This window comes from Chrysemys picta, chromosome 12 (genome assembly GCF_011386835.1).
Source record: "Chrysemys picta bellii isolate R12L10 chromosome 12, ASM1138683v2, whole genome shotgun sequence".
NCBI lineage: Eukaryota > Metazoa > Chordata > Testudines > Emydidae > Chrysemys > Chrysemys picta.
In genome coordinates, this window is record NC_088802.1 from 40,327,845 (window position 1) to 40,344,204 (window position 16,360).

Below are 16,360 nucleotides of genomic sequence, written 5' to 3' on the forward strand. Positions count from 1 at the left end.
GCCATATATTCGCATTAAAATGCTCTTCCTAGCCAGGATCTCCTAGGGAGCAATGCTGCTTGATTGTTGCTAAAAAATAATAATCACTGTAAACTGGTGTTCAACTATAGCAACAAGTAATGTATCCTGCCTTTCCAGGAGTAAGGAGAAGGGTCTGGATTGGATTCCCATGCCCACCCGGGTCTTAATCCAAAGCCTCCTTATACTGACTTCATGGGCTTTGGATCAGGCCTCTAGAATAGAACAATACAACCACAATGGGTAGGGTGAATCTGAACTGGATTTATTGTCTCACGTGGAATGGAACTCTAGATACAAATTGCTGAGAGGAGAGGAACTCACAGATGGAAAGAGATCTGAGGAATTGCCAAACTCTATCCCTGAGATCCCACTGCTTTATGCATCCTGTAAGAAAAAGATAAACAAATACAGAGAATCAGCAGCCCTTGGAGTGGTACGAACAGTCCATTTAAATAGAACTTGTCACCTATCCTGCTTTTGTCCCCATGTTCCATTCCTGACAATGCTTTAGTTCATGACAAGCATGAAGGGTGTGTGTGTGTGTGTGTGTGTGTACGTACGTACTTGAGCAGAACAGGGCTAAGACTTCCCTTGGCAGAAAAATTTTAACAGGTGCTTTCCATCACAGCAAGGATTACAGGGAACATGACTAGGCCCAGCTGGAACAAATTACTTCATCAAGGGGATTGAGGGTTGTGAGCCATTTGTTTTCTAGTTTTGGATGGAACTAAGAACGAGCCCTGGTTTGCGACAGAGAAAGATGCTGGCTCTGGGAAGAACTCTTTCCTTTGTGGTTAGGAGCAGTCACCTGAGCTCAACAGTGGGACTTGTTTCTTCAGCATTTGGCTCTTCTCACCTCATCTGCCATGGTAGGTCTTAAGCTTTACATACAGAGCTTCAGCCTTCCCTTAAGTGAGAGGGGCTGTCCCAAATCTTCCTGCTATTCAGATTGTTAACTGTGTGCAGTGCTTTGCGTGGTTCCTGTCTGGAAGATTGTTTAGTTTTAGACAATAAGCAGACAAAGGTAGGGAAGTGACATCAAAACATGTACATGCCTTATGGCATGTCTCTCTTCTGGTTCTAGGTTTTTTCAGTTTGATGTGAAGTGTGTATAAAAGTATAATTAATTACACATGTCTGACTCTCACCCCCACAAATGATTTTCCTTTACTGTCAGCTTCCAAAATAGAGCTTATAGCTCTTCTCTGCTATGCAAACCTGGGCTGTATGTGCCATATTCACGACATCCAGTGGTGCTGCTCTCCATAGTAAATCATAGTGAGCATGGACAAAAAAGCCCATAGTAAAAAGAACTCAATAGGACTGCTCTTGTGTGTATAGTCAGGCACACATGTAAGATATGGGTACTATAGCAAATGAATACCAAACCCATAGGATGTCTCATTCATTTTCTGCCCATCTCTGGTAAATTTTGTAGTTCAGTCAAAAAGCAATAACATTTTTCTGGCATGACTTCATCTTTATAACTCTGTGCTGCTTGCAGCTCCATTACCCTCTAAGTTACATATCTCTCCTCCCCTTTATATTTTCTCTATTTTGTTATGTATAAAAAGTTGCCAGTGCTTCAGTTAGGTCCCTTCTTAGGGCCTTGGAATGCATATCTCCTGGCCGGATAACTTACTTATGTCCAAATTTCTTCCTAATTATACAAACCCCTCTCCTTTGTATTACTGCAGACACGCAATACAAATATAAAATCAACTAGGCAGCTATCATTGAACTCTTCACACACTGAAAACAGTTATATGCTGGCAACATTGTACCCACCAAATATCTGAGCGATGAACTTGTTGGGGAAAAAGTAGAGAGAGGAGTTAGATCCCTATAGTCCACGGTTTATGGCAGAGGAAGGCGACTTCCTGGTGCATTACCAGCCACCACTACAAAGCACTTGTCATGTTGCTATGTCCATATGGAAATGTCATACAAGTGGCGCAGCAAACCTGAAGGAAAGTCAAACCTTATTTAGTTGTATCCAATAAAGATCACCAGTCCCTCCCCTCACTTATTAATGGGCCTGCTTTCATGCTGGCATTTCTTCTTGCTGGGATTTCTCTCTGAAAGCTATTGTTATTCTCACCTCAGCCCTCGCTAAGACTGAAGTGCTGCAAGAAAGCAGGTGAATTTGGGCCTTGTAAACCTATCTAGCCCTTACCTCAATTTCCGGCCAGTTACCTAATAAATAAACAAAACTCATCTGATAACATTGTTTGATCAGCTCCAAAGCTCACCTGGCCACAGGGGGTTGGGTACAGTATGTACTAGATGATTATGGGTAATAAAATCTAGTCTCCCTGTGAGCAAATGTCTCCTTTAGAACTACAGGGATTTAGCACAGCTGTTAAAAGACTCAGAGGGTTTTCTATAGCAGTGGTTCTCAACCAGGTGTACACATACCCCTGGGGGTATGCAGAGGTCTTCCGGAGGTACATCAACTCATCTAGATATTTGCCTAGTTTTAAAACAAGTGACATAAAAAGCACTAGCGAAGTCAGTACAAACTAAAATTCCATATAGACAATGACTTGTTTATACTGCTCTATATACTATACACTGAAATGAAAGTACAATGTTTTTATTCCAATCAATTTATTTTATAATTATATAGTAAAAATGAGAGAGTCAGCAATTTTTCAGTAATAATGTGCTGAGACACTTATGTATTTTTGTCTGATTTTTGTAAGCAAGTAGTTTTTAAGTGAGGTGAAACTTGGGATACGCAAGACAAATCAGACTCCTGAAAGGGGTACAGTAGTCCGGAAAAGTTGAGAACCACTGTTCTATAGCATGTCTTATCTCGCTCTGTCCAGGTTGTTAGCAGGAGCTAAAGGCGTGCATCCATTCTGGCCACTGACACAGCTTTTCCCTAGATGCTGCTGTGTAATATGCTATCTGACAGACTTCTCTATTTATTAGTGAATAAATATCTGTGTTCCCTTGCATTCAAACACTTCTCAGTGTAAGGCAGTAGGCTCAATATTTCCATTCTTGTGCTACCAGCTTGTGAGAGTTTCAGTGGGTTTATGTGATGTGGCACTCTTTATTTGTATTGGGTTAGCCCTAGACGCCCCAGCACCATTGTGCTGGGTGCTGTACAAACACATAACAAGACAGTCCCTGCACCAAAGAGCTTGCAATCTAAATATAAAACAAAAGATGGCAAATAGATATGACCAATAGATGAGGGGAAGCATAAGGTAAAGTGTTGCCAGTTCTCACGATTTTAAACCAAAAATCGTGAGATTTGTGATGTTTCTTAAAGCCTCCTAGAGCAGTGGCTCTCAAACTTTTTTACTGATGACCCCTTTCACATAGCAATCTCTGAGTGTGACCCCCTCCTTATAAATTAAAAACACTTTTTTATATATTTAACACCATTATAAATGCTGGAGGCAAAGCGGGGTTTGCGGTGGAGGTTGACAACTTGCAACCCCCCCGTGTAATAACCTCACGACCCCCTAAGGGGTCCCGACCTTCAGTTTGAGAACCCCTGTCCTAGAGTCATGTGATTATGTGAAAATCTCAGCTTTCGTTTAAAAAAAATCAATCTCAAAAGCCCGAAGAATGTCCACTTTTTTTAATTGATGATTTTTGGGGGCCTAACTCATGATTTTAGGAAACTGGGGGTAGCTTGTACCAGGAAATAGGTTCATCCATTTTGCAGGGCAGGAATGGTGCAGGGAGTAAAGAAAATGTTTTGAAATTGCCTCATTTACACATCACCTTCACAGGCTGCAGGGACAGGAAAACACACGATAACCATGGAACTATGTAGCCATTAGCAACTCCATAATCAGACTGGGTTTGGGTTTTCCACTTAAAGCTTGTATTGAACATCTTTGCTTCGCTCCTGTTCTCTAAGTTCTCTGTTCCAATGCTGAATTCACCCTCCATCGCCAGCCCAATCACTTCTTTCTTATAGGGAACTATCACTCTGTTAACTGCCCCAGTGTTTCAAATCAAGCAGAACCTCTTTAGACAAAAGCATATGGCTTCCAATTAGAGCCAGTCGCCAGTCACCTGATCTGGTATTTCAAGGTACATTAAACAGCACATTTCCTCCATGCTGCTCACTGGTGTTCCAGGCAGGCAACTGCATTAGCAAAATTAAACCTCATGCAAGTGAAGCAGCAGCGTGACTAATAGAAATGACAACAAGTGTGTAATGGGGGGACTGGGAAGCTGTGAACTTAAGGTATATTCCTCTTCTCTCCCCCCCCCCCAAAATAAACCTCATAGCTGGTGGGGCTTTGATGTGCTCCCACACCTCCTTCATCGTATTATTGTTACTGTAGCACTTAGAGAACCCAATCAAGATTCAGGATCCCATTGTCTTAGGTGCTGTACAAACCCTTAGTGTGAGACAATGCCTGCCCTGAAGAGCTTGTAGTCTAAATACATGTGTCTGGGGAGGGGAGAGGAGAGGAATCAGGCATATGGAGGGGAAGCAAGTTGCCCCAGGTGACACAGTGAGCCAGTGACAGAGCTGGGAATAGAATCCAGGTATTCTGAGTCCCAGTCCAGTGCTCTAGCCACTAGATTATGCTGGCAGAGTTAAGCCTCAACCTTCAACTTCAGACATTTGTAATTGCAAACTCTGGGCAGGTTTGTAAATCAGGGTCAGTTAAAGGCCCTTCATGTAAAATGTAGGGTTTCAACGCACAGCCTGACATTGAAACTGTCTGAGATGGTGCACTGAATGTTGGGTTCATTTGAACCCAAAACCCAAAGCAACCCCCTGGTTGGCTGGGCTGCAACTACTTGCAGATGGAAACTGAAGGAAACATTTGCATGGACCCGTTGGGGTGAAACCGCAGAGTCCAGCACTGCTCTGCTTTAAATTGCAGTGCTGAAGGAGCCTTCCTAACCCACCTTTCCATCTCCACTCCATGCACTGGTTTTGAATGCAAAGTCTTGCATATGCATTGGGACCTGGTCTGCACTTAGCACAGATGTGAAGGATGATGTGCTTCTGCTTAGTGGCTGGAACAGATAACTTGAGGTTTGCTAATTCCACCCCCTGCTGCACTGAGTTATCACAAGGAGGAGTACCAGATGCTGCAGCCTCACTGGAGTGTAGTCAGGTGCCTTGCTATTAACAAGGGTGCCAATTGGGGGGGGGCAGGGGAGGGCGGGAGGCCCCTCTGTGAGTTTCATACAGGAGGTGTGCAAGCTCCCAGGTGGAGCTTAATTACTGCACAGCATTAGTATGAAATGTAAGTTCTGCAGAGGAGAGGTGTCCCTGGAGCAGGGAGTCAGTATTTTGTTTACAAACAGAGGCAGGGTGATTAAGATAAGAAAGGGCTGGTCATTATATTAAAGTTATGGACGTTTAGCCTGTAAAAGAGGAATCCCTCTGTGGAGGGGAGAGAGGGAGGAGGTGTTGTTTTAGAGAGAACAGGGGATTCAGAAAAAACACAGCAAAGCACTGAGCCTAGGTTACATTCAGAAAAGGGGGAGATTTGGGGGCATAGGTGAAAAGAAGGGGGTCAATCCCAGGGAAGGGCTAACAGTGTATAGAGACGTTCCCACTCTACCTGTGGTATTTATGTGGCCTCATCACCATAGTATCTGAGGCTGCGCCTTACAACGTCTAACCTATTTCTCCTCCCAGCCCCTCGATGAGGTAGAGCAGTACTAAAAAAACGAGGAGTCCTTGTGGCACCTTAGAGACTAACAAATTTATTTGGGCATAAAGCTTTCGTGGGCTAGAACCCACTTCGTCAGATGGATGAAGTGAAAAATACAAGAGCAGATATAAATACATGAAAGGATGGGGGTTGCTTTACCAAGTGTGAGGTCAGTCTAATGAGATAAACCAAATAACAGCAGGATACCAAGGGAGAAAAAATAACTTTTGAAGTGGTAAGAGAGTGGCCCATTACAGACAGTTGACAAGAAGGTGTGAGTAACAGTAGGGAGAAATTAGTATTGGGGAAATTAAGTTTAGGTTTTGTAATGACCCAACCACTCCTACTCTTTATTCAGGCCTAATCTGATAGTATCCAGTTTGCAAATTAATTCCAGTTCTGCAGCTTCACATTGGAGTGTTTTTGAAGTTTTTGTTGTTGAAGAATTGCCACTTTGAGGTCTGTTATTGAGTGACCAGAGAGATTGAAGTGTTCTACTGGTTTTTGCATGTTATGATTCCTGATGTCAGATTTGTGTCCATTTATTCTTTTGCATAGAGACTGTCCGGTTTGGCCAATGTACATGGCAGAAGGGCATTGCTGGCACATGATGGCATATATCACATTGGTAGATATGCAGGTAAACGAGTCCCGGATGGTGTGACTGATGAGGTTAGGTCCTATGATGGTGTCCTTTGAATAGATATGTGGACAGAGTTGGCACTAGGGTTTGGTTTCTAGGTTGGTGTTTTTGTTGTGTGGTGTGTAGTTGCTGGTGAGTATTTGCTTCAGGTTGGGGGGCTGTCTAAGCGAGGACTGGCCTGTCTCCCAAGGTCTGTGAGAGTGAGGGATCATCCTTCAGGATAGGTTGTAGATCCTTGATGATGCGCTGGAGAGGTTTTAGTTGAGGGCTGTAGGTGACGGCTAGTGGCATTCTGTTACTTTCTTTGTTGGGCCTATCTTGTAGTAGGTGACTTCTCGGTACCCTTCTGGCTCTGTCAGTCTGTTTCTTCACTTCACCAAGTGGGTATTGCAGTTTTAAGAACACTCAGTAGAGATTCTGTAGGTGTTTGTCTCTGTCTGAGGGATTGGAGCAAATGTGATTGTATCTTAGAGCTTGGCTGTAGACAATGGATCGTGTGGTGTGGTCTGGATGAAAGCTGGAGGCATGTAGGTAAGTATAAGTGGTCAGTAGGTTTCCGGTATAGGGTGGTGTTTATGTGACCATCGCTTATTAGCACTGTAGTGTCTAGGAAGTGGACCCTTGTGTGGACTGGTCCAGGCTGAGGTTGATGGTAGGGTGGAAATCATTGAAATCTTGGTGGAATTCCTCAAGGTCCTCCTTCCCATGGGTCCAGATGACGATGTCATCAATGTAGCGCAAGTAGAGTAGGGGCGTAAGGGGATGAGAGCTGCGGAAGCGTTGTTCTAAGTTAGCTATAAAAATGTTGGCATACTGAGGGGGCCATGTGGGTACCCATAGCAGTCCCGCTGACTTGAAGGTATAAATTGTCACCAAATCTGAAATAGTTGTGGGTGAGGACAAAGTCACAAAGTTCAGTCACCAGGTTTGCCGTGATGATATCAGGGATGTTATCCCCATTGTACAGATGGGGCACTGAGGCACACACTGACTCAAGGCCAGATTTTCAAAGGTATTTAGGCACCTAGTGGGATTTTCAAAAGTGCCTAGAAGGTTAGGTGCTTTGTAACCTCCCCTTCCCCCGATGCCTAGCTGCATCTTTGGGTGCCTACAAACCTTTGAAATTCTGTCCTTAAAGCACTGGCCTGGGGTCAGACAGGAAGTCCATGGGGGGAGTAGAACCCAGGTCTCTCGGGGCTGCAGACCAGCCTCTCTCTCTGCTGCATGCTGCAAAAAAAGAGGACTCTGATAGATGGGAGCAAAACCAAGGCGGACAGTTCTCTGAGACTCCAGCAAACAGTCCCAAAATGGAGGTCATGGTTGACAGCATGAAAAGCAGCACAGAGGTTAGGAAGGCTGGAGAATGAGTCAGATGAGAAGAGATCACTTAACTCCCAAGGGGTGGCTGGTTCGGCCCCAGGCTGGCTTGTACAGCAATGGCTGCTGGGCAATTTTATATTTTAACTGAAAACCATTTTGTTCAATCATTTTTTATTCCGAGTTTGAGAAAAGGAAGGAAAGAGAAAGTGTCATATAAGTATCAGATGTGTTTATACCTCAAATTCTTAGGGTTTAAGCTGTATTCAGGCCAATTCCAGAACAAAGAACAGAAACTGCATCCACAGAGTCCATAAAATTGACGATTATTGTCAGGATTTGCATTATTCACTGGGCACCAGCTGTGTACTCAGCACTGTTCAGAATATGTCAGAAAATTCAGTCCCTGAGCCAATGCATATAAGATGTGTAACTCTGGATAAGATGGCTCAGATATTTAAGTATGAAGTATATAGTTATTGACTGCACATGTTATCACATGTTCACTGATGTTTATATCTATGAGTGGAGGCACTGATGGCAACAGAAGTTTTACTTGATTAAGGACTAGAAGATTTGACCCTCCAATTTTCTTTCTAAAGAGCTGCCCAGAGCTGCTGTGCCCATTTATTCTCCTTTCCTGCCTGCAATTGACCTGATATACCTCAGAAGTTTCAGGTTTTTTTCTCAGCTTTAAAATGTAGAATTTTCTTGGTGTTTGGTTTTAAATATTCTCCTGTGAGAAATGCCACTCAGTCGCTGTAGTGTTGTGTTTAAAGGCTAGTTACTTTCCAGGAGGCTCTTAAACAGAAATAAAAGCAGTGTTGCTAACTCTGACTTTTGTCATGAGTCTCATGATAATTGGTTTCAGAGTAGCAGCCGTGTTAGTCTGTATCCGCAAAAAGAAGAACAGGAGTACTTGTGGCACCTTAGAGACTAACAAATTTATTAGAGCATAAGCTTTCGTGGACTATGCATCCGAAGAAGTGGGCTGTAGTCCATGAAAGCTTATGCTCTAATAAATTTGTTAGTCTCTAAGGTGCCACAAGTACTCCTGTTCTTCTTTTTTCATGATAATTGTTTTCCTTAAAGCCCCAGCTCCTGGAGTCAAGTGGAGATGTGATGATTTCAGCCTTCATTCTTAAAGAAAATGAAGTTTCTAGTCTTGGTGGCTGTGGAGAAAGCTTCAAAATGTGACCCCAGTGCACCCTAAAGTCTCAAAAAGCAGAAGGCAAATAAAAAGAATCCCAAATCTGTTGTTTTTACATAATCTCATGGTTTTAAAGTCAATCCCATGATTTTTGGTGAGTCTGATTCATGATTTTTGAACATTTGGGATTGGCAATACTGTGAAAGTGACTTGAAAGTGTCAGTTTCACTTCTGTTTAAGGTTAGTTCTAGTCTATTATTTAGACTAGAGATAACACCTCTAGAGCCCCAGACAGGTGCAGTATAAACTCATGGGGCCTTCCCCTAGTAGGCTGTTTCCAGAGTTAAATGAACTATTCCAATCTTGATGAACTGGAAAAAAGGTGATAGAAAGTAATCTAGATTTTTCTACAATTGTTTCAATTGTATTCAAGAGTTAGTAACAAAGAATATACATTAAAATTTTAAACCTAACCAGTGTTCCGTTAGTGACTGAACATGTTAGTATTAGAGCTGAGCGGGTCTAATATTTATTTAATCCTCTTTTTTTATATAGGAATTAGATACAGTATCCGACCAGCTAATTTCTAAATTATTGTCTACAAAAAAACCCTAGCTTTTTCAGGTGCAAAGTAGCCCTTGGAACCACAGTTAAAGTTGCCGCCCACCGCTCCCCTCCCTCCCTCTCCCCCCCCCAGCAAAATCTGAAATGGCGTCGCTAGCCATTAACCCCACAAGAGGGAACTTGGGCACTACTTGAAATCAGAGGCTGGCAAGCTAGTTCCACCCCCTAAAATCCATCTGGCAGGGGACTGGTGTCTGCAGGTTATGAGGGGAGCACTGATACTGGGGGTGAGCAACTCTTAATCAGTGTTAGATTCTCTTGGTGGGGAAGGTGGTTCTTGCTGCTTACAAAGATGTTTAATATTTGCTTAACCTCTTCCTAGCTAAATGCTACTCCAACACCCATGGCAGTATATCAAATATGTGATGTAGCGCTGTGCGTACCAAAGAGCATATACTTAATATACAGTGCAGGAGGAGTGTGTCTGACATCCACCCCATGCCAAGTCACGCCCTACAGCTAGTACATCTCCAGGCTATGCTTCTTAGCATCATCCCCTGCTGCACAGGGGGCCAGAAGTGAAGGGGTTAAATCTGTTCAGTTTGTGAGGCGGCTGTTTTGGAGCATGTTGTGAGACCCGATATGAGCTGCGCTCTGCGGGTAGCTGCGCACTGATAAGGCCCTTTCTCTCGATAGGATTTGGAAGCAGAGCCGCAGCAGACCCGAGTCCGGTGCTAATCCTGAAAGACCCGTGTGTGTGCTTTGATTTTGTTTTTATCATTTATTTATTTTTTGACGTAGCTGTTTCAGAAACACTAGCAACCTTGGCAAGAGGCAGTGGCGGGGGCTTGTCAAGGAGTGTGAGGGACCTGGACACTCAACACCCTTTGGTTTCCACTGGGAATTGGGTACCTGACCCCTTTGGCATGGCTGTTGGTGGGAAGCTTGCGCCATTCCTGCTAGCACGGTGCTTGGAGTCATCAGAATGACACATCCCCAATTCCACGAGCACCAAATGTCACTCGGATAGTGTGATGGGATGGAATTTCAGCTGAACACCAGGTAGGGTGACCAGACGGCAAGTGTGAAAAATCAGGACAGAGGTTGGGGGGTAATAGAAGCCTATGTAAGAAAAAGCTCCAACAATCGGGACTGTCCCTATAAAATCGGGATATCTGGTCACCCTAACACCAGGGAAAACTCCTGGGACTGAGCTCTATTAGAGTGGAACAGTCTCACTGACCTCAATGCCCTTGACAACGTTGCCCCAGAACTCTTCACTAGTGGTAGCAGTGGGGGATGCTGCAGTGTGTACAGAGCTTGGGTGTCTTTACTGCTATCATCTGAGCAAGGTTAGGCAACTTGGTGCTAAATCCACCTCAGCCCTGTTTGCACTACATCTTGCTGCACCACCGGTGAATTACAAGCACCATGTTTGCCAGTGGAGCTGCCCCCGTTATCAAAGCAGTTAAAGCCCTGTTGCTTGAGTGGCTTGAAATGCAATAAGACAAAGCAATGGGGAACATACTGAAAGGAAGAATTCTGCTCTGGTAGGGGGGTGGACCTAATAAGTCTATTTCCATTTTATTTATATTCTCAAATAGCCATCCTCTAGCATCACTCGTGCTCCTGAGCCACATCGGCAGTGCTGCCACCCCTGTGGTGTGTCTTAAGGAATGTAAACCCATTACATGGCATTTCAAAGCCAGGAATATGCTCCCTTCTTCTTATGGCCAGGGCCGGCTCCAGGCACCAGGCACCCAAGCACATGCTTGGGGCGGCACCTGGTAAGGGGCGGTGGGGGGAGCGCGGCGCGGCATTCCGCGGGGGGGGCGGGCTCCAGTTCCGCGGGCCTTGGCGAGGGCGCGGCGCTGGAAGGGGGTTCCGGCGGCGCTCGGCGGGGGGGGGCAGCGTGGGGCTCGGCGCTCGGGGGGGGTGCGGCGCGGGCGCAGCGCTGGAGGGGGGTTCCGGCGGCGCTTGGCAGGGGCGGGCTCCGGCGGCGCGGCGGGGGGGGGCGGCGCGGCGGGGGGGTTCCGGCGGCGCTCGGCGGGGGGGCTGGGAGAACGGCGCTTTTTTTTGCTGCTTGGGGCAGCAAAAAAGCTAGAGCCGGCCCTGATTATGGCAGGAGAAGAGCAGCAACTACAATTTCACCTGAAGTTGATCAAGCCAAACGGCTACATCAGGAGCAGCAGAATTTATTTCAGTAATGTCTCCTTCATATTTATAAACTGAGCAGTAGGTAGTGATATGTTCAGTGGACTGTCGTGGAAAACAAGTTATTTGTCCCGGGTGTGTGAGAATTTACTGTTGTGAATACCTAGGGTTGCTAGGGGTATGGTTTTCGACTGGAACGCCCGGTCGAAAAGGGACCCTGGCGGCTCCGGTCAGTACTGCTGACCAGGCTATTAAAAGTCCAGTCAGCAGTGCAGTGGGACTAAGGTAGGCTCCCTGCCTGCTCTGGTTCTGCATAGCTCCCTGGAAGCATCCGGCATGTCCAGCCCCTAGGAACAGGAGTAATCAGGGAAGATCCACGTGCTGCCCCCGACGCTGGCTCCACAGCTCCCATTAGCTGGGAACCATGGCCAATGGGGGGTGCCTCTGTGCACAGGCAGTATGTACCGCGCAGAGCCGCGTGGCAGTGCCTCTGCCTAGGGGCCGGACGTGGCAGCCGCTTCCAGGAGCAGCGCAGAGCCAGGGCAGGCAGGGAGCCTGCCTTAGCTCTGCTGTGCCACCAACCAGGAGCCACCTGAGGTAAGCGCCGCCCAGCTGGAGCCTGAACCCCCTGCTCCAGGTGGGAACCGCCTCCTGCACCCAAACACCCTCCCAGACCCCACACCTGCACCCCAACCCCCTGCCCCAAGTCAGAACCTCCTCCCTCACCCAAACTCCCTCCCACAGCCCGCAGCCCTTCCCGCACCCCTACACCAGCCCTGAGCATGCTCCCACACTCCAAACCCCTCATCCCTGGCCCCACCCCATAGCCTACACCCCCAGCTGGAGCCTGCACCCCTTCCTGCACCTCAACCTCCTGCTCCAGCCCTGAACCCGCTCCCACACTCCAACCCCCTTGGATCCAGCCAAGAGCCCCCTCCTGCACCCCAAACCCACCCCAGAGCCCGCAACCCCATCCTGCACCCCTGCCCCAGCCTGGAGCTCCCACACCCTGAACCCCTCATTTCTGGCCCCACACATCCCCAGCCGGAGCCCTCACCCCATCCTGCACTTCAACCCCCTGCCCCAGCCCGGTGAAAGTGAATGAGGGTGGGGGAGAGTGAGCGCTGGAGGGAGGGGGGCTGGAGCCTTAGAGAAGGTGTGGGCCCTCAGGGGAAGGGGTGAGGCAAGGGTGTTCTGTTTAGTGCAATTAGAAAGTTGGAAACCCTACAACTACCCCTTTCCCATATGACGATGCTCTCTGGCATGGAGCAATCTGAAATCGACAGCCATGTCAAGTAGGGCAAGCAGGGGTGTGGGCAGGAGTCTTTTGTTTGGTTTCATGCTCTTAATGGTGAGTTGAAGGTAGTGATGGACTCCCAATATTTTTAACAAGGGGCTCTCACAAAAACTCCTCTTATCATTTCTTTCTTAACCTGTTATCTGAAAGCCTTCCTTCTAGCACAATAGCTACCTTTGGCAACTAGCCCCTCCCTTTAAAGTTAATACTTGTGTGCAATGCTCTTACGCAGACACATGTGCATTCCCACTGTTTTGTCCTGTCCTCTATAATGCTAGGGGAAATAATGTCAATTTGGAGTGCCTCAATTTTTGGATACCTAACCAGAGCCATTGAGGGTTTGATATTTCCCCCCCAGGTCATGCTTAACAGTCTCGACTCCAGCTGAAGTCATGGGGAGCTCTGCACCTCTGAAAATCAAGCCCAAGGCATCGTAAGTTACACACCAAAAACTGAGGTCACCCTTGAAAATTTGACCTATTGGGTGTCTTCTGACTAGCAGACAGAATCATTCTGTTCTATTTAGATTCGTATTCTATGCCCATCACCCTGGTACCTGGACACCTTCCAGAGAGAGGTTCTTACTCAGTGCTGACTCCAAATCTCAATGTGAATAGAAACTTGCCTCACAGCTGGATAGAAAGGTAACCTCCACGTTGGTCCTCTATCCATTTGCAATGCTCATCCTAGACCCAGCTGCTTGAGTTGGCAGCAGCAGCAGCTCCTGACCTTGGCTTATATTGCTTATTAACATAGCCAAATTGGGGGATAATTCTTAAAGGTAAAAGCAGCCGGGCCCTGCTGCATCATCCTAAGCACTATTGACAGCCCCAGCTGGACAGCTGCTGTCTCTGCTTTACAGACTATGCTGGGGGTGTAGCACAACTGCGGGGGTCTCGCAGATCTGTCAGGACATCTCATTTTTAAAACATCGTTTCTGTCCATGAATATTAGCAGCACACTCTCGCTCTCAAGCTGCAGTTCAGTCCCTGGGTTATGGTTCTGTCTGAGCTCTTGTATATGTCCAGCTCGGTGTTGTCCTCTCCATTTCTGGCTTCCATCCAGCACTTGATCCCCCTTTGTTGCTGCTGTTCTTGCTCCGGTTGCATTTTGCTTTGAAAGAAGCAAAATGCTGCTTGTGTACAAGAGAAGAGTGGAATCCACCAGCAGCCACTAGGAGAGGGATGTCCTGGGGAGAAAGAGGAGGCGGCGACTGGACAGTATGTTTGGGAGAGAAGAGAACTATCTAGCAAGGGGAGAGGAGGAGAAGTGGTCCAGGAAGAATAAGTACAGGCAGTAGGGTCAGGGGAACAGAGAAGCGAGAGGGGTGGGGGTGGGAATGAAGAGCAGATGTAACCAATGTGACTTTCTTTTTCTCCCATAAAGAAAATAATCCCCTTATGTGAACAGACATAATATATTAATCCAGAGGTTCTCAAACTGTGGACCATGGACCACTAGTGGTCCGCGAGCTCCATTCAGGTGGTCTGCAGATAGTTCCCTCTAAGGTGCGCGCATGGGCGGCCGCACTCAAGAGAATGAAGGGCCACCCACCTAATTAGTGGAGCCGTGCGGGCGGGGCTCCACTAATTAGATGCCTGGCCCCTGAGAATATGCAATTGTAAGGTGTGGTGGTGGCCTTGGAGGGAATAAGGGGTAGGTGGGAGGGGGCAGTGGGGTGAGAGGAGGGGGTGGGAGGGAATTTGGGACGTGCGGGGCTACAGCGACCAGAGAAAGAGGCAACTTTCCCCAGCTCCAGGGCAGGAGCTGCCAGGGAGAGACCGCCCCCCCTTCCCAGCTTGGGGGCTGCTGCCAATATGGGGGAGAGGGCACATCCATCACATTAGAAAGGTAAGACTACAGATATTAAAACATGAGTTGTGTGCTTTTATTTGTAGAACAAAAAAAGTTAATTTTTTTTTTTATATAGCGCTTTTATCCAAAGCACTTTACAATAGTTAGCTAACGGTACAAGCAACATTTGTGAAGATCATTAAATGGTCCACTGAGACCCTCAGCAATTTTTAAGTGGTCCACGAACAAAGTTTGAGAACCACTGTATTAATCCTCCCCTCACATTGCTGTTCCACGTAAGCCATGGCTGCATCTGCCAGGCCAGTGTGATCATTAATGGGAGAAGGGGTTGTGAATAAGGGAGGGATGCCTGGGAGGATCTCTCTGTGGAGATGCGGTCCATGCCATGGAAAAATTTGAGACCCCCTGTGTTAGGATAACTTGCTCTCCCTCGGGCCAGATGCTCTTCTAGGCCCCAATCTAACTCCCATTGGAGCTGACAAGAGAGGCTTTCCATTGACTCCAACAGGAGTTGGATCAAGCCCTTGGGAAACAGCTTGAGCTGTGTTCAAGCAGGAAGCCAGTGGCTCTGCCCACTACACAAGCACTCTCATTTGGGAGTGAAGAGGGAGAAGAAAAGGATGGTTAATGGAACAAAGGAACAATGGGAAGGAGGAGAGAGACAGCGAACAAAACAGGAGATGCAGATGGAGAAAGTAGCGGAATGATGAAAGCTGGAAGATGGGCCGGGCCCGGGGGGAGGAGAAACCCTCTGCAGACACATTCATGTGCCAGTGCACATCTGAGTCTGAGGGAGGTACTGACAATGGCAGTGAAAACTGTCCCCTCTATTATCCCTCCTTGCACAGAGATCGAGCAATTGCAGACAGCAGCCGTGGGCCTTGTCTCATCACATCAGATTTGCTTCCGTGTGCATGAACAAAACTCTTTGGTCTCCATCTTAGTTTTAAAGATTGGGGACAATGTGGAGTTCATTTTGTTAAGTTTCCCTCCGCATCTGCTTGAAACATAAATGACTCATCAGTTCTAAGATACCACATGCACCTGCTTAAGATCTTCATTGACTTACAGCAGGGCTGGCTTGGGGTGTATGCCAGCTCAGAATTTTCTCTGAACACCCTCAGGTTTGGTCTGTCAGTATCTTAGCAAGGATGATGGTTCTGCTTTGCCACACTTTTTCTGTGATGAGGAAGGGCACCTCTCTCTACTTCAGTAGAAACTAAACAAATGCAAAGCTGGAGACTGCAGGTCGCTTGAGCTGCTCTATAGTCACCTCTCAAAGCAGCAATCTGTTCTGTATTTGGATATAAACCCTCCTTTATGATAGTTCTAACACTACCTTGGGGCCCAATGAGTTTGCTCTTGTAAATTTCAACACTGATGTGGGTGTAGATGTTGGACCATTGAAAATGTACATACAGGCCTTTGCACCTATCAAGTGCACATGCTCAAGCAAAGTGCCCCTTGAAAACTTACCCCTCAATACCCTATGAGGCACTAATTACTAAAGACAATTGGTGTAAGTACATCCCACTCTCACCAATGAAGTCAGTAATGCAGATGACAGTTATGCTGACACAGATGACTAAATTTATGGCCATTAACAAATTCAGCAAATTTACCTTCATTATTCCCCTAAAGCAAAAGCCTCACAATTCATTTGCAATTGATTTCCATAAAAATCGCCTACAAACTAACCTAGTTTCACAATAACACAATTTTTTCAGCTTCAGTGGTTGGAAGTTCAC

The 16,360-nt window shown here is 46.6% G+C and overlaps 1 long non-coding RNA gene across 1 annotated transcript in view; it reads left to right on the forward strand.

The window, feature by feature from the left end:
- Nucleotides 1-16,360, forward strand: part of LOC112058976 (uncharacterized) — a 107,536-nt gene that overhangs the window by 24,042 nt on the left and 67,134 nt on the right. The window contains exons 4-5 of the long non-coding RNA XR_010591756.1: nt 13,156-13,230; nt 13,324-13,441. This is a non-coding gene — a long non-coding RNA (uncharacterized LOC112058976). The remainder of the gene's footprint in view (nt 1-13,155; nt 13,231-13,323; nt 13,442-16,360) is intronic.